This window comes from Malaclemys terrapin, chromosome 8 (genome assembly GCF_027887155.1).
Source record: "Malaclemys terrapin pileata isolate rMalTer1 chromosome 8, rMalTer1.hap1, whole genome shotgun sequence".
Classification (NCBI taxonomy): Eukaryota; Metazoa; Chordata; order Testudines; family Emydidae; genus Malaclemys; species Malaclemys terrapin.
Window position 1 is genome coordinate 13,777,115 of NC_071512.1, and position 24,610 is coordinate 13,801,724.

Here is a 24,610-nt window from a genome sequence, read left to right on the forward strand (position 1 = left end):
GGATTTGTCTCAGTAAAACTCAATTTTTAGTTGATCATAAAAAGCCAACCTAAAAAAATGTCATGAACAGGGTCAAATCAACACTTGTTTACGAATTCAAAGGACTATGCGTGGGGGGATATTTGTTTCCATTGTCTCAGTGTTAATAGGTACCTACCTGTTTGCTAGTTGTATGCTACAAGAGAGGTCTAAAGTTTTTCAGAATTATTACAGTTGCTTGGAATCAAAATGAGAAACACAAAGGCAAAGAGCTAGAGGCTTGGTACAAAATGAGGAGCTCCCATCAAAATAGCAGGAAAAGACATTTGTCCTTTAAAACAAAAATTGAAGGCTTCTAAGGGAAAAAATGGCAGATTAACCTTAAAATAATAGGTATTAAGATACTGAAGGGAGTAACCTTTAAGGCATGTCTTCAAAATGAATCCCTGAAGTCTTGAATCTGAATACCAGCGGGAAAGAGAGAGCGCCTTGAAATGAGCAAACACTACTCTGGCAAGTCATCAGAGCTCACAAAAGAATGTAAAAGTTTTGAGCTAGAATACTTCCTTTCTGTGATAAAATCAGAAACCTAAAAGCAGCAGGGACAGCAAGTGGGCAAAGGAGAATATCAAGGGGAAATAAATCTCTTATTTTAAATTTATTTAGTGGTGCAGCCACAGAGGAAAAGATTAAATTCAATTTACTGTGAGTGGGTAACAGTACAGTATATTATCTATTGCTTTATATCCTGTTATCCTTAAAGTTTTCAGTGAAACAGCTTCACAATTTCTTTCTGTACGACTATCTCTAAACTTCCAGGACGGTGAGTTGTGTACTATTTACCAGGGAACCACTAATGTTCAGAAGAGCCATCTGTAAAATCAGGACGACGACACTTCCCTGCCTCACAGATAAATGGATGAACTCACGGAAGGCAAGGTAGCCTAATGGCTAGCACACTGGACTGGGACTTAGGAGACCTGGGTTCTAGTTGTGGCTTGGCCACTCTGTGCCTCAGTTTCCCCATGAGGATAATGTACTTTGTGATCTACTGATGAAAAGTGCTAATATAAAAACTATTATTAACCTTTAAGAAACAGATAATACACCAATGGGGAAACGGGGTCACCTAAACACCATAACAGAAACAATCAAAATATTTCCCGCTTTACCTAATTACACGCTGCAGCATTTTTCCTGAGTATAGAAAGCATTCATAGGTGGCAAGTTCTGCTTCTGTGATTAATATTAAAGCTGCATAATTAACAAAACCCACAGATTAGCATAACTATGGGATCTTAACAAAAGCATTATAACCTCTGAATATTCAAAGACACAGCTCACTATGGATGCATCACAGGAGGCTCAATCCTCCTGCACCAAAGCACCTCCTGCTTCCTACAGCTGGACTCACCCGGAACAGATTTTTATAGCAAATTCCTGGACTCATTGAAGAGAATGGGAGTTTTGCCATACACTTCAATAGGGCCAGGATTTCATCGTTAGTTTCTAGAAAGCCACGTTGCCAACCCCAACAAAGATCAGTCCTGCCTCCCCCAAAAAGTCAAAGCCTTGGTTGCAAAAATCATGAGATTCTAAAAATAATAATAATTTTTTCTGCCTTTTTACACTTTTTAATGGTACAACAGCAGCTACCTCCATCCCCCAACAGAGAAAGAGGACCCCAAGGAGACTCCAGAGGGAATTCTTGCCAAAAAATTAAAAATTCTGCACACTATATTTTAAAACTCTACAAAATTCTGCATATTTTATTTGTGAAAATAACACAGCCCGGAGCCTGCACCCAAACCTCCTCCCCCCACCCAAACTCCCTCCCAGAGCCTTAGACAGGTGGGGGGCGGAGCTTGGGGGGGCCGGCTCTGGGCATTCTGGGCACCAAAATTTCTACAAACCTGCCGCCCCTGACCATACCCTCCAAGACTGCTCCCATGCCTAAACCATACGCACCCACTTGGGACTGTTGCCCAGGAGACATATGTGAATCGATTATTCTGAAGGAAAAAGTAAAATCTTCAGGGGACATTAATTCTGCACTTGCACAGTAGAGCAGAATTCCCCCAGGGAATACAGGTACAATACATAGAAGAGTTACACATCATCCCACGCCTGCATGGCTGCAAAAGCTACAACTCAGGGCCTCTGCTTGCATCTGCTTCCTCCCCCGTCCTGCTCCCAGCAGCATCCTCCCCTGTGCCCACTTTCCTCCCTTCAGGACATTCCACTTTTCTTGTCTGAAAACTTCCATCTACAGTTAGGACAAACTCAGTCTCACCAACCCCCCTGTTGTTCAAAAATCATGAATCAGGCCCCAAATAGTCATGAGATTTAAAAAATAATAAACTGAGGATTCTTTATATTTGCCTTCTAGGTCTGGAGCATTTAGAGTTTCCATTTTCAAGCTTTTCTCTGCAAATATGAGTGCTAGAAACTTGTTTTACTTTTAAAATGAAAGTTGAGATTCAGGTAGTCACCTGATTCCAGAAGCTGGAGCTTTAACAACCAACCATTGTAGGAGCAGCAGTGATCTGTATGCTATGTATAACCTGTATGCTCAAAAGGTCTGTTACACTCCCCCACCCCTTTTGTCTCCTCTCCCTCTCTGAATACCTGTGAAGTGGCTTTCCCCCTCTCCCTCCCTCCTGGAATGCTTGTGGAATGAATGGGCTGGTTGAACAGCTGGAAGATCAGAAGAACTTCTAGGTAGACAAGATGTCTGAACCTCTCATTACGCAGCAATCACACACCCAGTGCATGGACACTGCCCGAGATGGAGTGTGACTAGCCAGATGCGGCCAAGTCATCTCTAGTCACAGAAGGGCAATGAGGATGAAGTTCGTTTAGAAGTTGCATGCTGAACAGCCTGCAGGCTGAGAGGTTCTCAGCTGTAGCTCTAGTTGCCCTGGTTCACCCGCTTCTGGCTGGACTAGAAACAGACACTAAGATAAGTAAATAGGGGAGGGGCTGAAGAGCCAGCTGGAGACTGAGCTGTGGCCTAATTGGCTCTGCTTTGCAAGAATCCTGTTTCTCCAGATACACAAACCAACCCAAGTCCCAGTGGGGAACTTTGGGGCACCCCACTGTTAAGCTTTTGCCCATATCCTACCCTCTTTTCCAGTTTCTAACCCAGGAGAAGGCTTTATTTTTCATTTTATTATTATTATTATTCACAGGCAAAATCATTGTCAAGGTACTGGAGTGAGATGATCCCAGGTGCTCAGATAACACAGTGACAAACATGGGATGATGGACAGAGTAGATTAGACCGATTAGCTCTCTTTTTATGCAGTCTTCTTACAGATACTTAATTAACTAATCACTTGGTGTTTCCTACCTCAACTCATCTGATCAGTGCCATCAGGGTATTTGATAGGGTTGAGTGGCTATACAGAATCTGCACAAAATAATCCATCACTTCATAGAGGGCCATGCATTCATTAACTGGGTTAATTGCTGCCAATCCAGACATCCAAGCTCAGCACCTTAGAAAAAGGAGAAGATAAACACTGAAATGTTAATGATGAAGAACTTGTCCTGAGGTTACTCAATCCCAGCTCCTATGTTCCAAATCAGCCATTCAGAAAGAGAGAGCCAGACAGGCGAAATTATCAAACAAGTCGATACATTTCTTTTGGGGAGAGTGGTGCATGTCTCCTGGAATGACTATTTTTAGGACACTTCCCCTCATTTCCAATTTCCCCAAATCTGAGAGAGAAGCTTCAAGGAAAATAAGAAGTTGGAGATTGAAATGAGAGTCCCATTAGACAAATGGAAGCTATTTGGGGAATTTCTTAGCTGGAGAGTCATTTCTTTTAACGTAATCCTGAGTGATACAGATGCTTGAGTCCCCCATGTATTATCTTTCATTGAAAATATATGGAAAGGGAAGTTGCTATTCTCTAGTTCAGGGTTTCAAACTTTTGAACAATAATTATTCCTGACTAGAAACTTGTTTCAAAACAGAAGTTGGAGTGGGGGAGAATTTGAACTAATTTAAGGAACCCCAGAGTTATTGAACTAGAAATTTATAAATTTCACTGAAGTAGACAGTAGAATTTCACTGAAGTAGAAATTTATAAAGTTCATTGAAGTAGACAGTATTTTGGGACATCTTGGTAGCTAAAAATGAATTTTAAAATAACAAGAATTTAGCGTGTTTGGCTTTTTCCTTTCCCCTGGCTAACACTTCAAATGGAATGATTATATATGAATGGCATTGAATTATAAATGAACAATTACTTTTTCTTTATCTGCTTTGGAAAGTATTACTGAGTTATTTCATGAGATTACTGAACTAGGTAACCTGAGAAGGTTTGGTTGTCATGATGAAGAAAAGCCACATCATAAGTATATTTGACATGTGGAAAGAATTAAAGGAGTTTGGTTAGTCACAGTAACATCTACTAAATGCGCAATGAGCTCAGGCAACTTTAAAAGGAAACAAAATTCTATGATACATAAAGCAAAAGTGTACAGAGTACCAGAATATGCCCATAAAACAGAGTAGATATAAGGTTGTTATAATGAATTTAGCAAGCGGACATGTAACTGAATAAAAATTATCATTCCCTAAAAATTTGTAACCATGGGTAACAAAAAAAAAAGAATTGGAGACTGTGTTTCACAAGAAAAAGTTCCAGGGATGTTTGATTGAAATGAGATATTAATTATTTGTATTGTAGTAGTTTTTAGAGGCTCTGATTAAGGATCAGGGTCTCACAGTGTTAGGAGTTATACAACCAATAATGAATTTTTAAAACAAGACAGCAATTTGTCTGATCTCCTTTGTAAGTTTGTTCCATAGCTGAAGCCCTGCAATTAAGACGGCTTTGTCCACAGCTCTCTCTCCTGCCTGCAAGAGGGTGCACTCAAAGAAACAAAGGAGGGTAAGAGGTGCAATTAGCCAAGAACCTGTGACAGTACTGTAAAACCAGTGGGGCCTCCTGGTGTAAGGGAGGGGGAAATGTGCAAAGATAGGAAAAAAGAAAAAGCAGCAATCGTTCTAGAAACTCAGTTTTCATTTACTTTTTTAAACATGTTTGCAAACAAAGAAAGATTCACTCAATGTGAGTGTGGTACATTTGAGCACGCCTGACAATGACAATATTTTCAATGTACTGTATAAATGGGAAACATACGGGCTGGCTATTTAAATCTAATCTGAAAGTCTAAATGATAGGAAACAGCTGTTGGATGAATGCTAATGTTGAAAAGAACAGCTTTATCTTTTAATCAGTTTGTTTTTTTATGTATCCATTCTAGACACCCCCACAGTTCTGCCAACTTACTTCATAGAATCTCACTCATCAAATGTGAACGTACTCATAGTGTTCAGGTCCGTATAGAAGCTTTTCTTCTGGTTTGCAATTACTGATGAAGGCTGGTACCATTTAGTGGCCCGATAATACATTCCTTGTGTACCCAAAATGCGCTTTGATGTGGTGGTTCATAGAGTACAAGGCCAGGCATTTAGTCTTTAAATAGAAAAGATGCTGACTATGTTTAGATATCTTATATTCTTAAACATCTAAAGAAATAAATTCATACATAACAGGGCAAACTAAGCGCTGGAAAACAGCTTGGAATCTCTGAAATCTTGATTCATTTTCAGAAGTTAAATCACACATTGTCCAACTGCATTGTCCAATGGATAGAGCACAGAAAAGTTGGATCCTCTTCTATGTTCTGCTACTGACTCTCAGTGTAACCTTGGTCAAATCACTTATTCTCTCTGTGATGCCATTTCCTCTCCAACCTTTTGTCTTGTCTACTTTGATTGCATGGTCTTTGGGGCAGTGACTGCCTCTCATGTGCCTGTATAGTATCTAGCACAATGAGGCCCTGATTCCTATAGGTGCTACTGTAATGTACTTTTTTTTTTTTTGGAGGATTATGAAATGTTCAGAGAAGTGCTATTACTGCCTCCTCCCCGTCCCCCCGCAGACCTGAACTAGAAGTCTTGTGTGAGAGGCTTTTCTGGCTGCAACCAGAAACAACCATCTTGGAAAATTCTATGAGAGAGGATTTTGAAGATTTTTCAAGTCCCATTTTGCACATTCATTAGGTTGGGACATCCATATAGGTTGGAATCTTCAAAACACATTAAACCATCCTCGTCTCCCATAGAATAACCAAGTCCTTATCTTCAAGGAGCTCCATGGCCTGGACCCAAGGCAACTAAAAGATCTATAGCTCCAGGATGAAAACCATGGTTGACAGCTATACTCCTCTGGTACAATGGAACTTTCTACAACAAGGGTAAAGCTCATGTATGCAGGATATAGAGCGTTCTCAGGAGCTGGCCCAACACTATGGAATGAACTCTCCCAGGAACTAAGAACCTCACCATCTTCCAGGCTAAGTGGAGAGCACATTTCTTTAACCTTGCCTTCTCATTTACAAAGAGCAATGTGTGTAATGAAAAACATTCAAACACAAAACACCCCACTACATTCCCGTCTCTCCAAGGAGAACTAAACGTGTGATGGATGTTAGTCACGTCGCTTAATGCATTATTGGAGGGCATTAAGATACTATGGAGATGAGCATGGTTCATGAACCTGTATAGAATAAAATAGACACACCCAACTACCACTGGATTTCAATGAAATTTGAGCATCTAATTTACATACACTCCTTTGAAAATCCCAACCCTAATGAAAATCAGACTCCAGAACTTTTGAGGTTCTGCCATCACAAGTGAAAACAAGGGTAGAAACATTAAATTAACCCAAACTCCACAGTATTGTGCTCATTAAGCACCTCTCAGATTTGGAGAACTATAAGCTATTGCGGTTTTTTTACCCATCTTGACTCTTTAGCTTAGGGGGAAATATTGTATATTTCCCCACAGGATGAACAGAACACAAGCTCTCCAGCTGGGAAGACCCAAGTTCAGAAGGATATAATGGAAGTTTCACAATACCTTTTGCAAAGCATCTTAATACACATTAACTAGACCATTTCTGCTTCTGAATTAATTCAAAATTCCTTTCACTATTGGTCATAACCTGTGAAATATGATGGTTTTATGATTAGAGCACTGTCATTCACAGGCCCAACTTGGGCCATTCATTTGGCAAGAAAACCTTTGTCAGGCAGAAGAGGATAATTTAGTCTCCAGGGCAGTTCAACTGTATACAGTTCTGGAATGTAGAACACTTTTATTCAGCCAGCCAATCAAAATTCAGGATTATACTGTACTGCTGATCTCTTATTTTTGTCATATGCCTCATGTCCCAGAAAATTAAACACGTTTTAAAAATACCCAGCCTGTAAAATTCTTTCACAAGCTGCAGCTGGGAGAAAATTTGCTGTTTACACAAAAGATATTATTCCAGAAGCTAAGTGGCAAAACAGAGGCCATCCACCATCCAGCTATGCACACAGAGATAAGCATCTGTCATACGCACGATTAGATTTCCAGAGTAAAAATGAAGGAGAGATTGAATGCTTCAGGGCACTGGTAACATGACATGGATTCACTTGTATAAGTCAGTGGCTCACACCCAGCCCAGATCTGAAAAGGATGATGGTTTCTGAAACCATCATCAGTTTTGTGAAATGAAATGGTGGTCTCAGTCCAGTTCTTAATACTAATAATTTAAACAAAAAAAAAATCACCCACCATTACAGCTGGCAGCCTGTGTTGGCTAGTCTTAGCAGAAGGAGTGAATTCATAAGAATGTAAGAACAGCCATACTGGGTCAGACCAAAGGTCCATCTAGCCCAGTATCCTGTCTTCCGACAGTGGCCAATGCCAGGTGCCCCAGAGAGAATGTACAGAAGAGGTAATCATCAAGTGCTCCATCCCCGGTCACCTATTCCAGCTTCTGGCAAAACAACAACAAAATTCACTTGGAGGATAAATTACCACCTCTTCAGGATCAAGCTAAGACACATCTTTGGGGGTAGTGTTAGGAAACCTGCGCTGACACTACTGCTGCAGCACATGTTCTGGGGAGACAAAGAAAAAAAATACCCCTAAGTATTTGCTTTCATATTCAGTTCATGATTTTCAATATTGAATGCATCATTTTGATCAGGGAGTTCACTGCTTCCATATCTTAAACACAGTGATTCATAGCTGTATAGTTTATAGTCAATGACGCTCCATGTTTTCTGCATAGCTTTATACTCTATTTTTAAAATCTCTACTATGGATCTTTTTTATGATGCTGATGAATTTTCACTTATTTCATTTTGTAATATACAGCTCTGCCACCAATAATATGCCTGGGAACAAGATGATTACATCTCAAGAGGGTTTTTATTTTTCCTCTATATGCATAGTTTAATACACTGAAGATAAAATACTGTTTAAGCTGAAGAGGAAGAAAAAATACTTCATTAATAATTCTGGGCTCCCTCTCACAGCAAATTCTCTACTTGGAGAAAAGAAAAGCCACAGTCAAAGGTAGACAATTAGATGTAGAGGTCAGATTTTGACCTGATGAAATTGGCATGGCTATTTAGGCAGAGAAATTTCAGTGGCGTTACTATAGCAATGAGAATTGTTGGTAAAAACTAATGAGAGATTATGATAGAATTAGAGATAACTGTAAATGGTCAATGGTCAAAGATGCTATGGAAATAGAAACCTCATGTGTTTCTGAGCAACACCCTCATAAAATACTCTGATTTCTCTGGAAGGCATTGTATTCATTTAAATATTTCTCCAGTAAGTTCACGGAACGAATGATCGCAATACCAAAATGAGCATCCTCTCAATTACAAGGAGGTATTCGTGAATTTTCTCCTTGATGTGAAACACATTTTATTATTAAAAACTTATAAAATACTTGGCAGGCTGCCTATCAAAGTGCTTTACAAAAGTTACTACCAGTGCTGGAACTTAAGCCTCTGAAAACCCCGCCAGAGATATATGGTACTAAATACATTTTACAGCTTGGTAAACTGAGTCAGAAAGAGTAACCATTTATTCAAGGCCCCAACAATGAATCAGCATCAGAGCAGGGAATAGACAGAACACAGAAATGGTTGCACATTAAAATTCATGCGATGATTATGAAAATAAATATTGAGCAAAACCTGGGAAAGAAGATGGGAAACATGGGAAAGGTGCAGACGCCACCGTGTTTCACTAATGGTAGATAGCTGCAGTCAGTCTCTTGTTTATGCCAGTATATGATTGGTGGCGGAGCTCTGTGTTCATATGGGCCTTTGGACACTGCTCAAGCTTTCAATGGTGAACTTAGAGAAAGAGGCTCCTTTTCAGTAGCTAGAGGAAGAGGAATTCTCCCTATACACCAGCTACTCAATGATATTCTTACAGAGGTCAAATAATTCCTTTATACAAGCAGCAAAGGTTGCTAGGTAAAAAATAAATCAAATCAAATGTAAGAAGTCATTCAGACTGGATGCTAGTTTGGTTTTGAGGCAACCATGGAGGGGCATCTTCAGCAAGTCACCCTCATACAATTAATTCCCTTGAATTACTTTCATGGGAACTGCATGCAAGCCAGGCCAATATGAAACTGGAAAAAGGCCAGATTTGAGCTAGACCCTTTTATGCACATGCAGAATCTTGTGAGCAGGTGTTATAAGTCTCCGTACCAGTGCACAGAAATTATGAGTCCGTTATAACCCCTCAGCCACAGAGTTTTGGCTCTTTTGCTTTAGCAGCTCATGATTTTAGCTCTGGAGGTCCCCAGTTCTATCCCCAGTGTGTCTGCCAAGAAGGCAGCCATCATAATCGCAGCAGAGAATCAATTTCAAGCAAGATGAGAAACTGCATGTTATTTAGCCGGAGTGAAATCATTACATATTCATCTGCAATGTTGCTTGACCTTGCAGGGCAGGATGAAGCAGTTCACACAAAGAACGACTCCAGAGTTTCTACAAAAGGGGCCCTGATCATATAATTGGAGGTGCAGCATGCTATTTATGGCAGCAGCAAGGACTACTGCATCTCCTTTTATTGCAAATGAGATATAGGCTTGGGTTGAATAAATAAGATTGATGTTGGAACGATAGGTGGAGCTTAAGACTCCATTTACCTCTTATAATGGTTACAGTAGGTTGAATCAACAAAGCAGCTCTCTCACCACCAGGGCCGGCTCTAACTTTTTTGCTGCCCCCAGGCAAAAAAGAAGAGTGCCGTCCGGGCTGGGCCGCCGAAACCCCCGCCCCCCCCCCAGTGCCGCGCCGGGCCACCCAAACCACCCCCCACCCCCAGCGCCGCACCGGGCCACGCAAATCCCCACCCCTCTGGAGCGCCGGGCCAGACTGCCCAAACCCCCGGAGTGCTGGGTAAGGCCGGGCTGCCCCCCCACCAGCGCCTCGCCGGGCCGGCCACCCAAACCACCCCCGCCCCAGCGCCTCGCCGCGCTGGGCCACCCAAATCCCCAAGCGCCGCGCCGGGCCGCCCAAACCCCCACCCCACCCAGCGCTGCGCCACCGAAGCCCCCGTCCCCACAGCACCACGCTGCCGAAGCCCCCGCCCCCACCAGCACCACGCCGCTGAAACACCCCCATGCTGCCTGGCTGAAACAAAAACAAAAACAAAAAAAACCCTCGAGCGCCTCCCACCACCCCAACATTGGCCGCCCCTTCTGAGGTGCCGCCCCAAGCACGTGCTTGGTCGGCTGGTGCCTAGAGCCGGCCCTGGTCACCACACCAACCAAGAATAAGCGGGAGTTATAGAGCAGTACTGCTTCCTTCCAGATAGGGAGCAAAAAGAGCTTTGACACTTTAACGCCTAGCAATATACAGAAAGGAGGAGCAGTGTTGTGAGGACTGGAGAGCTCACTTCCTTTGCTGTTGTGCCAGAAAAGATGAGATTCTGACGTGTTGTGCTGCCAGCTGAAGAATCGTACTGTTATTATTTCTGCGTCTTGCAATATGGCAGGGCCTGAACTGGAACACCAGCTCCAAACTGCCTCTCACTTTGGGGGAGTTTTTAGTTTACATACAAACTTCATGACTGGCAGGGCTGGCTCTAGGTTTTTTGCCGCCCCAAGCCCCCCCCAAAAAAATAAGGTGGCCAGAATGCCACCCCTGAAATTGTGCCACGCCCAAAGCACGTGCTTGGTTTGCTGGTTCCTAGAGCCGGTCCTGATGACTGGAGACAGGCTCTCATACAAAGAAATGACTGATGTAGACCGCAGCTGTCTTGACTTCAATGAAATTACATTGGTTTCCATCTGCTGAGGATCTGGCCCAGTGACTATATAAGTTTCCAGAAAAACTGCCTTTTCAGCCATACATCATGTGTGTGCTTATCCCATTGAAACTAAGGGCAATCAGTAAAATGGCCAAACCACTGAGTGGGCACTGTATCCAAGTCACTCAGGGATGTTTAGGGTGCCCAGATAGCAAGTGTGAAAAATCGGGACAGGGGTGGGGAGTAATAGGTGCCTATATAAGAAAAAGCCCCCAAAATCAAGACTGTCCCTATAAAATCGGGACATCTGGTCACCTTAGTTTGGCACCACTGACAATAAAAACAAAAAAATACAAGTTATCCGCTGCCACCTAATAAAGAGAGAGGCACCAGTATTGGCCAAAGGAAACTGAAGACTCTTGAAAATAAATACTTCTCTAAACTTGACAGTCTCTAGTCAGAACTTGTACAAAATTACAAGAAGAACCCCTAGAACTTCAGTTAAGATTAGGTTTTAATCTTTATTAAAAGATTTTTGCAGGCAAACCTTCCATTAAGTTTTTTTACCTTCCTAAGGATTTCTGGATTGGAGCATTGTGGCATAAAATCTAAACAGGGGCTAAAGTCTATCCCTGGTGCGACTCCATTGACTTCAGTGGTATTAAACAAGATGAATTTGACACAAGTACTCTAGACCAAATGATTTAAATTTAGAGTATTTATTCCCAAAATACATTAAAGGATTTCAGAATTGGATCAAAAAAGCATGCTAAGGTATTTCTTTTAAGGAAAATAAACAAAGGGACTAAGAAAAAATAATTCAAGTTAAGCAGTAAATTTCTTTTCATTTTTCATGAATGGAGCGATCAGTTATTCCTCTGCTTGTTTGGATGAATGGGGTGTAAACCGGAATAGAACAAGTTAGTATGAGGAACAGCCTGCAATGGTTCAGGTACTAATATAGTAAATAGCAATCTGATAACTGAAATGTTTGATTGGAGGTTTTGGGGGGAAGGGATGAGGGGTTTGAGAGCTTTATAAATCATTTTTTACTTTCTTAAAATGCATTGTCATTCAGAACATGCTTAAGAGCTGAAAAATCTGTTTTGACATGGACTTCAATTCTGAGTACCCCAAATATGTAATGTGTTGGAAGCCTTGACATGTCAAGCCAATATGATAAGTAGGTGGTGTGAACTTAAAATCATTTATGAACAATTATTCCAAGATTGATTTGTACAGAGAGACAACAATAGCAAACACCGTCTGCTTCCCTGAGACCCATGGTGCATGTACCCACACAGCAGGATATTCTACACTATTAAAGGATCATGATATTAACCCCTTAGTTAATCATTCCCCTTGGCAACCTCATCACAGCTATTAATCTATTGGATGCCATCCCTCTAGCTATACTTATCAAACAATCAGAGCTATGCTTGATATGTTGCCTGCACTCCTAATACATTCCATGTCCTATTTTTAGGTGACCTTAAATATAATTGAGCTAGGGTAAATGCAGAAAATGCCATTTTAATTTTTAAATGAATTTGTTTCAGCTCTATTAATGCTCCTTTTATGGTTTACTTGCTGTGCACGTTCAATCATCTCTTACCATCAAAAGTGTTCATAGAGAAGGAATTTCAAAGTTGCATGTGTGAATATCCATGGAAACCAAATTTTGAATTCACAAAAGAGCACGAGCACCAGAAGCCCAAGTGTGCTCTTCCAATAAGGGAAATCCAATTTACTTGACCAATCACAGCAAAGCAACACAGCTTAAATTTTCAGTGTTTGCAATTAATCTATTCTGGGATGAAAAAGGTATGTGTTGAATAAATTCAACTAGAATCTGATTTGAAGGCCATTGAAGCCACTGGAAAGATTCCCATTGATTTCTGTGGGATTTGTATAAAGCGCATAATGATTACATTTCAAAGCAACAGACCAAATGGTCCATCTAGTCCAGTATCCTGTCACTGAAAATGGTCAGTACCACATGCTCCAGAGGAAAGTGCAAGAAGCCCCACAATAGACAGATGTGGAATAATCTGTCCCCCAGGAAAGTCTCATCTCAATCCCTAATAGTTAGAGATTGATTTAAACTCTCCAATAAGAGGTTTTATCTCCCATCCAATATTCTTTTTGTTAGCATTAACAGTTACAATGCTAGATGCTCTTGTTATCCATATAAATATCCAACCCCTCTATGACCTTGCTAAATTATTGGCTTCAATGGCCTTGTCTACACTACGAGAGTAGTTCGATTTTACTTAAATCGAATTTTTGGAATCGATATTGCAAAGTCGAACGTGTGTGTCCACACTAAGGACAGTAATTCGACTTTGTGAGTCCACACTAACGGGGAAAGCGTCGACATTGGAAGTGGTGCACTGTGGTCAGCTATCCCACAGTTCCCGGAGTCCCCGCTGCCCATTGGAATTCTGGGTGGAGCCGCAAATGCCTTCTGGGTAAAAAAAAGGTGTCCAGGGTGCTTTTGGGTAACTGTCGTCATCCGTCCATCACTCCCGCCCTCCCTCCCTGAAAGCGCCGGCGGGAAATCAGTTCGCGCACTTTTCTAGTCAGTGACAGCGCGGACGCCACAGCACTGCGAGCATGGAGCCTGCTGCAACCATCACTGCAGTTGTGGCCGCTCTCAACGCCTCGCAACTTATCATACACCTTTCCCTGAGGCAGATGCAGAAAAGTCAGGCGAGGAGGCTACGTCAACGCGGTGATGGCCTGAAGTCTGAGAGTAGCACAGACCTCTCAGAAAGCAGGGGACCCAGCGCCGAGAACATCACGGTGGCAATGGGTCATGTTGATGCCGTCGAAAGGAGATTCTGGGCACGGGAAACAAGCACTGAGTGGTGGGACCGCATAGTGCTGCAGGTCTGGGATGAATCCCAGTGGCTGCGAAACTTTCGCATGCGGAAGGGAACTTTCCTGGAACTTTGTGAGTTGCTGTCCCCTGCCCTGAAGCGCAATGACACCCGGATGCGAGCAGCCCTGACTGTCCAGAAGCGAGTGGCCATAGCCCTGTGGAAGCTTGCAACGCCAGACAGCTACCGGTCAGTCGCGAACCAGTTTGGGGTGGGCAAATCTACCGTGGGGGTTGTTGTGATGCAAGTAGCCAAGGCAATCGTTGATGTACTGCTGCCAAAGGTAGTCACCCTGGGAAACGTGGAGGCGATCATAGATGGCTTCGCAGCGATGGGATTCCCAAACTGCGGTGGGGCCATAGATGGAACTCACATCCCTATCCTGGCACCGGAACACCAGGCCAGCCAGTACATTAACAGAAAGGGCTACTTTTCCATGGTGCTGCAAGCACTGGTGGACCACAGGGGACGTTTTACCAACATCTACGTGGGATGGCCGGGCAAGGTTCATGACGCTCGTGTTTTCAGGAACTCTGGTCTGTTTAGACGGCTGCAGCAAGGTATTTACTTCCCGGACCACAAAATAACTCTTGGGGATGTGGAGATGCCTATAGTCATCCTCGGGGACCCAGCCTACCCGCTAATGCCCTGGCTCATGAAGCCCTATACTGGTGCCCTGGACACTGAAAAAGAACTCTTCAACTACCGGCTGAGCAAGTGCAGAATGGTGGTGGAGTGTGCTTTTGGCCGTCTCAAGGGGAGATGGAGAAGCTTACTGACTCGCTGTGATCTCAGCGAAACCAATATCCCCATTGTTATTGCAGCTTGCTGTGTGCTCCACAATCTCTGTGAGAGCAAGGGGGAGACCTTTATGGCGGGGTGGGAGGTTGAGGAAAATAGCCTGGCTGCTGATTACTCACAGCCAGACAGCCGGGCGATTAGAAGAGACCAGCGGGAAGCGCTGTGCATCCGGGAGGCTTTGAAAGCAAAGTTCCTGAGTGAGCAGGGTAACCTGTGACTTTAAAGTTTGTGTATTGAGAAGCTAAACCTGCCCCCATTTCTTTGCCCAGTTAATGTTGACTATCCTATCCAGTTACATACCCCCTTCACCCCACTTCCAACACACGTTTCAAAATAAAAATAGTTCTACTTTGTTAAAGCACACCGTTTTCTTTAATACTGTATTCGCGGGAATTTTTTAAAACTGGGACGCAGACTGTGGTGCGGAGCGGGTGTACTGTAGTGGCGCGAATGCAGCTTCTAAACTCAAGGATTGACAGGCTCCGCTGCGGTGGGATGGTTGTTTCAACGGAGCCTGTCACCCCTCCTGATAGGGACTGTGTGTATGGGGGGGTCTATGTGACTTTGTGGCAGGGGGAGGACGGTTACAGATCCCCTGCTGTGTGGCTCTGTGATCCTGCCTAAGGACCGCCGCTTAAGATCTGTAACTGCCCTCCCCTGCCACAAAGTCACAGAGCAACCCACCCCCCACCACATAACATGAAAACAACCTCCCAGACTAACCAGGGTAACTAGTCACTGCATCACTGCACTATGTATGTGCCCTGCTGCTGTGCCTGCCCCCGACTATATACCCTGCCAAAGGTGACTGTCCTGTCGAATTACCAACCCCCTATCCCCCCCTCCTGCAAAAGAACATGATGGAAACAGTAGTTAACAGAAACGTATTTTTTATTATCAACCAAACATGGAACTGGGAAAGTGAAACTTGGACGGGGGCTTGTGTCAGGCGGGAAGGAAAGAACTTGTCAAATTTTGGGGAATGAGAGCCTTCTGCTGCTCGAGCTCTCTGCAGGGGTGGAGTGAGAGTTAGCAGGGACTCTGCCGCCTCTCCTTCTGTGCACTTTGGGTGAGGGGAGTATGGGACTTGGTGGCGGGGGAGGGCGGTTAGAGATGGACTGCAGCGGGGCTCTGTCCTCCTGCCTCCGTTCCTGCAGAACATCCACAAGGCGCCGGAGCGTGTCCGTTTGCTCCCTCATTAGTCCAAGCAGGGTTTGAGTCGCCTGCTGGTCTTCCTGACGCCACCTCTCCTCCCGATCCATGTTGGCTTGGTGCATTCGGGTCAAGTTCTCCCGCCACTGGGTCTGCTGTGCTGCCTGGGCTCTGGAGCAGGCTATAAGCTCCGAGAACATGTCCTCCCGTGTCCTCTTCTTCTTATGCCTAATCCGCGCTAGCCTCTGGGAGTGTGATGACAGGCTAGGTTGTGAGACAGTCGCAGATGGGGCTGTGGGAATGGGAAAAAGGGAGTGAATTCCTCAGAAAGATAAATGTAGTTGTGAACAAAGAACATAGTCTTTCTCTGTTAACAAGACCATGCACAGCACCTCTCACATGCGCACTCAGCACAAGGTCAAATTCTCGGCCTTCGCATTCAGTGCCTGGGGTCTTCTACAGCACATTTGAGAAGCCTCTCAGGAGAACGGAATTTCTGTTGCAGGCAGACATGGTAAGCCGTAGACTTGTGGCAGCTTAAAACTTTAATATTAGCAATGGCCTCATTTCACATTGAAATCAATGTCGGTCCCTGCTGCCAGCAATTCGGCAAGCAGGAAGTCTGCTCCTGTCCCACACCCTCGCGGCTGTCCCCGGGAACGATCCCTTTCGGCTGCCCCTCTCCCGCCTCCACCGCGTGGCTGCAAACCAGCGGTTACAGTTCTGTAAAGGAACGGCAAAGCAGTCCCAACACTAACATTCCCCTACCTCATTCAAAGCAGGTCATCATGAGCGACATCACCTCATGAGGATCTCTGACAGCGAGAAAGAGAGAATGCTCCGGGAAAGCCTGCAAAGACCAGGGCCGTATGCCGCCATGCTGTGCAGAGCAATGATTCCAGAGTACTTGATAGTCTCGTGGCGTGGCAACGTGTCCTACTACGGAGGACCCAATAAGGCCGCTCTCCCCAAGAACCTAATGCAGCGGATTTCCAATTACCTCCAGGAGAGCTTCCTCGAGATGTCACAGGAGGATTTCTGCTCCATCCCCGGACATATAGACCGCATTTTACTGTAGCTGCTGTAGCAGTGACTAACCAGTAGAGCGGCTTGGGCAGGACAATCATGCAAAACCGGACATTGCTAGATTTTTTTTCAATAGTTGCACTGCCCATGACTGAACCGTTAAGCTAATCAAACTAATCATGAGAAACCCATTTTTTAAATTGTTAATATTCCTGTTCTGTTACAAATAAATGTTTAGATTTTTACAACACTTACTGGCTGATCCTTCCCCAGATTCTGTGTCCGGGGTAACGGCTGGGGAGGGTTGGTAGGGGATCTCTGTAAGGGTGATGAAGAGATCCTGGCTGTCGGGGAAATCAGCGTTGTGAGCGCTGTCGACTGCCTCGTCCTCCTCATCTCCTTCCTCATCTTCCCCGTCCGCTAACATGTCCGAGGATCCAGCCGTGGACACTATCCCATCCTCAGAGTCCACGGTCACTGGTGGGGTAGTGGTGGCGGCCGCACCGAGGATGGAATGCAGTGCCTCGTAGAAACGGGATGTCTGGGGATGGGATCCGGAGCGTCCGTTTGCCTCTTTGGTCTTCTGGTAGCCTTGTCTCAGCTCCTTGATTTTCACGCGGCACTGCGTTACATCCCGGCTGTATCCTCTCTCTGCCATGTCTTTAGAGATCTTCTCGTAGATCTTTGCATTCCGTCTTTTGGATCGCAGCTCGGAAAGCACGGACTCATCGCCCCACACAGCGATGAGATCCAAGACTTCCCGATCAGTCCATGCTGGGGCCCTCTTTCTATTCTGAGATTGCACGGCCATCACTGCTGGAGAGCTCTGCATCGTTGCCAGTGCTGCTGAGCTCGCCACGATGTCCAGACAGGAAATGAGATTCAAACTGGCCAGACAGGAAAAGGAATTCAAATTCAAATTTTCCCGGGGCTTTTCCTGTGTGGCAGTTCAGAGCATCCGAGCTCGTACTGCTGTCCAGAGCGTCAACAGAGTGGTGCACTGTGGGATAGCTCCCGGAGCTATTAGCGTCGATTTCCATCCACACCTAGCGTAATTCGACATGGCCATGTCGAATTTAGCGCTACTCCCCTCGTCGGGGAGGAGTACAGAAGTCGAATTAAAGAGACCTCTATGTCGAACTAAATACCTTCGCGGTGTGGACGGGTGCAGGGTTAATTCGATGTAACGGCGCTAACTTCGACATAAACGCCTAGTGTAGACCAGGCCAATGACATCCTGGGGCAATCAGTTCCACAGTCTAATTGTGGATGGTGTGAAAAAGTATTTTCATTTAGCAGTTTTGCATTTTCTGGCTTTCATTTTCATTGAATGCTACTACTAGTTCTTGTGTTAGGAGGCAGGGAGAACAGAACCTCTCGGTCTAATGTGAAATCATGATACGCTCGTGGATAGTCCCTAAACTGAAAAAAGGGGAAGACATAGATGTTATTCATTTTGAATGATTCACTCAGCTCCACTTTTAAATATCACTCACTGTGTACACTATTTTTTTCTATTACCTATCTACTAAATTGTAGTATTATAGCACTTCTGTTACCCTTTGTCAATGAATTTGAATTTTAGTATGACCAGCTCTCTCCCTCTGATTATTCATGGGCTTGAGGTCTCCGCCACTCTCCTGCACAGTAGGAAGGACAGAGCCTGAAGAAAGGTCCCTAGCCGGATACCATTATACCTTTTCATATAGAAGCTATGTCTAAAACGTATTCATGTTTTTGAAGCTGGGGTTTGAATTAGTGCCAACGGGGAAAATATAAAATTACAAAGTGCATGAGAAGGAAGATTGGGTCCTGCTGAATGCATAATGATGTGTCACGTGAGAGTATAATTCCATTATCAATGGCAATGTTTTTTTCTGGAGGCCTTGTTGAATGAGAAATCTCACACCTTTAGTACTAGGTAAGGAAAGATCAACCTGTATTGATTGGATGAGCTGCCCTCCTGCATTATAAGCTCTTTTTGTTTTGTCCTGAAGGGCGTCTCCCTATTGTCATCCTTTGTTTCAATATAATTTGTAAAAGTCTTCTCAGATGGCTCGAAAACAGAGCCTTGTGCTTAATACTAGGGCTGTCAAGCAATTAAAAAATTAATCATGATTAATCTCACTGTTATACAATAATAGAATACCATTTATTTAAATATTTTTGGATGTTTTCTACACTTTTAAATATATTGATTTCAGTTACAACACAGACTACAAAGTGTACAGTGCTCACTTTATATTTATTTTTGATTACAAGTATTTGCACTGTAAAAAAACCCAAAAGAAATAATATTTTTTCAATTTACGTAATACAAGTACTGTAGTGCAACCTCTTTATCATGAAAGTCGAACTTACAAATGTAGCATTATGTACAAAACCACCTGCATTCAAAAATAAAACAATGTCAAATTTTAGAGCCTGCAAGTCCACTTAGATCTACTTCTTGTTCAGCCAATCGCTCAGTTTGTTTACATTTGCAGGAGATAATGCTACCCACCTCTTGTTTATAATGTCACCTGAAAGTGAGAAGAGACATTCACATGGAAGTGTTGTAGCTGGCATCGCAAGATATTTACCTGCTAGATGCACTAAAGATTCATATGTCCCTTCATACTTCAACCACCATTCCAGAGGACATGCGTCCATGCTGATAACCAGAGGACATGCGTTCTGATCAATAACCATCCAAAGCAAAGCGGACTGACGCATGTTCATTTTCATTATCTGAGTCAGATGCCACCAATAGAAGGTTGATTTTCTTTTTTGGTGGTTTGGGTTCTGTAGTTTCTGCATTGGAGTGTTGCTCTTTTAAGACTTCTGAAAGCATGCCCCACACCTCGTCCCTCTCAGATTTTGGACGGCACTTCAGATTCTTAAACCTTAGGTCGAGTGCTATAGCTATCTTTAGAAATCTCACATTGGTATCTTCTTTGCATCTTGTCAAATCTCCAGTGAAAGTGTTCTTAAAATGAACAACATGCTGGATCATCATCCAAGACTGCTCTAACATGAAATATATGGCAGAATGCAGGTAAAACAGAGCAGGAGACATACAATTCTCCCCCAAGGAGTTCAGTCACAAATTTAATTAATGCATTATTTTTTTAACGAGCGTCATCAGCATGGAAGCATGTCCTCTGGAATGGTAGCCAAAGCATGAAGGGGCATACAAATGTTTAGCATATTTGGCCCGTAAATACCTTGCAATGCTGGCTACAAAAGTACCATGCAAATACCTGTTCTCACTCTCTGGTGACATTGTAAATAAGAAAAGGGCAGCATTATCTCCTGTAAATGTAAATAAACTTGTTTGTCTTAGCGATTGGCTGAACAAGAAGTAGGACTGAGTTTACATTGTTTTGTTTTTGAGTGCAGTTATGTAACACAACAAAAAATTATATTTGTAAGTTGGACTTTCATGACAAAGATTGTACTACAGTACTTCTATGAGGTGAATTGAAAAATACTATTTCTTTTGTTTTTCATTTTTTCCGTGCAAATATTTGTAATAAAAAATATACACTTTGATTTCAGTTACAACACAGAATACAATATATATGAAAATGTAGAAAAACATCCAAAATACTGTATATAATAAATTTCAATTGGTATTCTATTGTTTAACAGTGCGATTAAAACTGCGATTAATCGCAATTAATTTTTTTTAGTTAATCGCGTGAGTTAACTGCGATTAATTGACAGCTCTACTTAATACGCAATACAGGTCTACCCTGATATCTTCAGACATGTTGCTGGCAGCATGAGACAATTTACAAAGAAAGCCCTGCAAGCAAATAGAAAGGATTTTGAGTACTGTACTTCTAAACTGTAGTAAAAAGAAAGCTTACTGCACCAAGGTTACTGGTGTAAGAGAGAGAGAGAAGACCACGTGCAAATCTGTATGTGAGATTCAAGTGAGCAATTCACATATTTGGGCCCAGATCTGTCCTTATGGATTAAATGGCAGGACTCTAGCAGCTATACAGAATCAGGGCCCTGGTTTTTACTTTTCCCAAGAGTGGTCATCTTATTCAGTAGCAATTGCTATTAATTTCAGGACATGCAACTAGTGCTAATCATTCACTCTGAACTCCTGCCATTGGCTCCTGTCAGAAGACAGGATACTGGGCTAGATGGACCTTTGGTCTCACCCAATATGGCCGTTCTGATGTTCTCATGTTCTTAGTCATTTTAAGCCATTTTTTAAGTTGTATAGATTTAAATTCTAGAGAATTTCTACTCCTTAAAATCAGATTAGTTTCTTTGCAGATAAAATATTAAACACTTTGAGATTCATAGATGATCTAAAGAACTAAGGAACAAAGGTTACAAGATGAAAGCAACAAAACATTGCTTTATCATTTTGAGTGTGAACATATCAATTTTCAATTTCATGGCTTGAAAACCAATTTTAATGTATGTCCAAGATGAGTTCTTGGAAAAAGAAAGAATTTGAGAAAAACAAATAGAGAAAAAACAATTTCAAACCCTCCATGTAAAAAAAAAAAAAGGGGGTGTGTGCGTGGGATTTGCTCTATTCAACTAACCTGGAAACTGAAGAGGAGACGAGACTTGCACTCCATTTCATTTCTTTAAACACCCAGCTGTGATTTATGTGAGGCTGGCTGACTCCAGGATTGCTCTAGTGTCTCTTTGCTAAGAAAATGTATCTGTGGGAATTAGATGGAGTAACATGTGATCAGGGAGTTTCAGAGTTGGTACAAGCCATTATCACATCTGAAGAAATACGCAAGCATTGTGCATCCTCTGTTCACTATAGACTGTTTAATCAATGATCAATACTTTCAGTGATTCCTTTGGCAATTCAATGAAAGCTAAAATAAATCAGCAGTTTGTCTTGGATCAAAATTTTTTATAACTATTTGGTTTCAGGGTCAAATATTTCCTGAACACTACTGAGATTTGTTTCAGATGCCTCTCGGGCACAGCAATCTTTAGGGTTGGTCCCATGAATCACTGGGCATCTCCTTTAAGAAACTAAATGCCTTCCATTCTTGTTGATCTAATTGGGAGTCGAAGGCATACAGCACCTCGCAGGATCAGTTCCTTGGCTACTGTGAAGTGCTTTTGAACTCATTCACCTGTTAGGTATCTCTTTAGGCCAAGATTTGTGAAAGTGACTAGTGATTTGGAGGTGTCTGTACTTTAGTGCCCAATCTGACATTCTCAAAGAGGTTTTGATGTTCAGAATTTTCTGAAAATCCAGCCCCTTTAAGATGTCTCAAGTTGAGCACCCAAGATGCTTTTGTAAATCTTGGCTTTTGGTTTTTTTAAAAATACAACCAACTCTCAACAGATTTACAATAAAGTAAACAAGCATTACAAATGAAGAGATCAAAACAATTACTCTGCCTCCACGTCGAGTTTCCTCATCTAGACCACTGGACAGTTCAGACCCAGCTACCCAGATCCATTCATGCTTTTATGTCTCCAAATAAAAAGTCCAGAAGAAAAAAGAAAGTTCTAGAGCAGCGGTTCTCAAAATGTGGGTTGGGACCCCAAAGTGGATCGCAATGGAGTAGCCACTGTTGGCTTAGACTTGCTGGGGCCCAGGCCCAAAGCCAAAGCCCAAGACTAAGGGCTTCAGCCTTGGGCTGCGGGACTAAGGTTACAGGCCACCTGCGTGGGACTGAAGCCCTTGGGCTTCGGCTTTGGCCCCCCAGCCTGGGGCAATGGGGCTTTGCCCCCCACTCCCAGGGGTGGTGGGGTTTTGGCGGGCTCAGGCTTCAGTCCCCACTCCTGGGGTCCTGAAGTAATTTTGGTTGTCAGAAGGGGGCCACAGAGCAATGAAGTTCAAGAACCCCTGCTCTACAGCATGCCCTATAGGTCAACAAACTCGGACTCTGTCAGCAAGAGCGGAGGAGCGAGTTACAAAGCTAAGGGTGACCCTCACGGAGAACATCCAGCCAAACTGGTGCTGGTTTGTTTGTTTTAAAAAGAGAGTACTAGTTTGAGTGCCTCAGTTGATCTCACCTATGATCACAATATCTGGAAAACCAGGCACTCCCTTAGACAGCCAAGGCCCAGATTGTTTACTGACATGTACTAAACCCTTAATAATATTCTTGCTTTCCTCTGAAAACTTTTGTGAGCATGAGGACCTTGGGATAGGTTGTTTTAGACATGGGCTCAGGTTACACATATTTAATAGTAATTTTGTTTGAGTATTTTATTGTTTTGTTTGTATGGTTTGTACTTGGTGTTTATGTTCATAGCTATACAGGTGATATAATGAGAGGAATGGGAGTTGCTCCTTCAAAAAGAGCAGGGCCATCCAGAGGTCTGGGACCAGTGTATGGGGCTGTGTTTGGAAGTCAGCATGAAGCTGGAGGACTCTATCTGTAAGAAGGCCCCAAGAAACATTAGAATCAATAACGTTTTTCTTCAAAAAAATATGGCTTGTCACTAAAGGTGCAACTGAAATAATCAGGTCACTTTGGGAGACAGCACTGTAATAATTGGACTCTGTTTCCCTTAATTACATTTTCTGCACAAAAATAAATCAGAGACCACTTTCTGTGTGGCAGCTGACACACAAGAAATTTGACAAGGGCTTTGGTATCTATGCAAAAATGCCTTGAGCCTGCATATACGGTAACGGCATTAGAACAGTCATTCAGGGCAGTGCAATTTTTTTATTATTATTATTATTTTGCTATCCTAGGGAGCCAGCATTAGGCTTCATTTCCACCAAACAATACCTGAGTTTGCAGCAATTTCAGTAACTGAGGATAGAGAATTCCTAGTCTGTCTGGTTACTTCTCTCATACTTGTATTTAGAAGAGCATACTCAGGAAACTTTCATGCAACAAACAAACTAATTTGGTTACATTTATAGCTCTGATTCAGCAAGGTACTTACACACATTCCTAGCTGTAAGCAATTTAGTAGTTCCACTGAAGTCAATGGGATTACTCACAGGCTGACAGTGAGAGGTGTGATTAAGTAGCTTGCTGAACTGGGGCCATGGTTAGGACATGGTGTAGCAGAAATGTACCATTTCCCAATGGGTATGAGTGTGTGGAAGCACTAGTGTGGGGTGCAGAGGGTCCTCCCTTTTCTTGCATGTCGGCAATGTTGTTAAATTAGCCCCTTTTCCAAATGAAAATGTTTCTTCTACTTTTAAGACTCCCTCCTACTCCTCTTTCGATGTCCAGGTTAAGATGTGTCATTCTTGTAAGGTCCTTGGTATAATCATATTTAAGAGTGAACTGAGACACAAAGATCACGTGGCTTGCTCAAAGTATACAGTGATACAGTGACAAGGCTGGGAATAAAAGCAGGAGTCTCGCCTCTCTTAATATACTACGACATTTCCTCCTAGAGTCTGAAATATTCTTCCTTTCTCTTCCCAGTGCCATTTGCCAAGCTTCTACCTCCTTCCAACACTTACCTACAATACACGTTCATGTTAGTGAGGTTCTCCCAGGAGTAAGAGGTTCCAATACATCTGGCACAATCTGGAAGATATGGGGCAACACCACTGCTCTGTCACCATGCTTTCTTGGAAAATTTCAGCACAGCCAGAGATATGAGAAAGTAGCACCAGTGACAGCTGCCTGGTTTAATGAGCAGATTTCAAACATATGGCCATCAAATG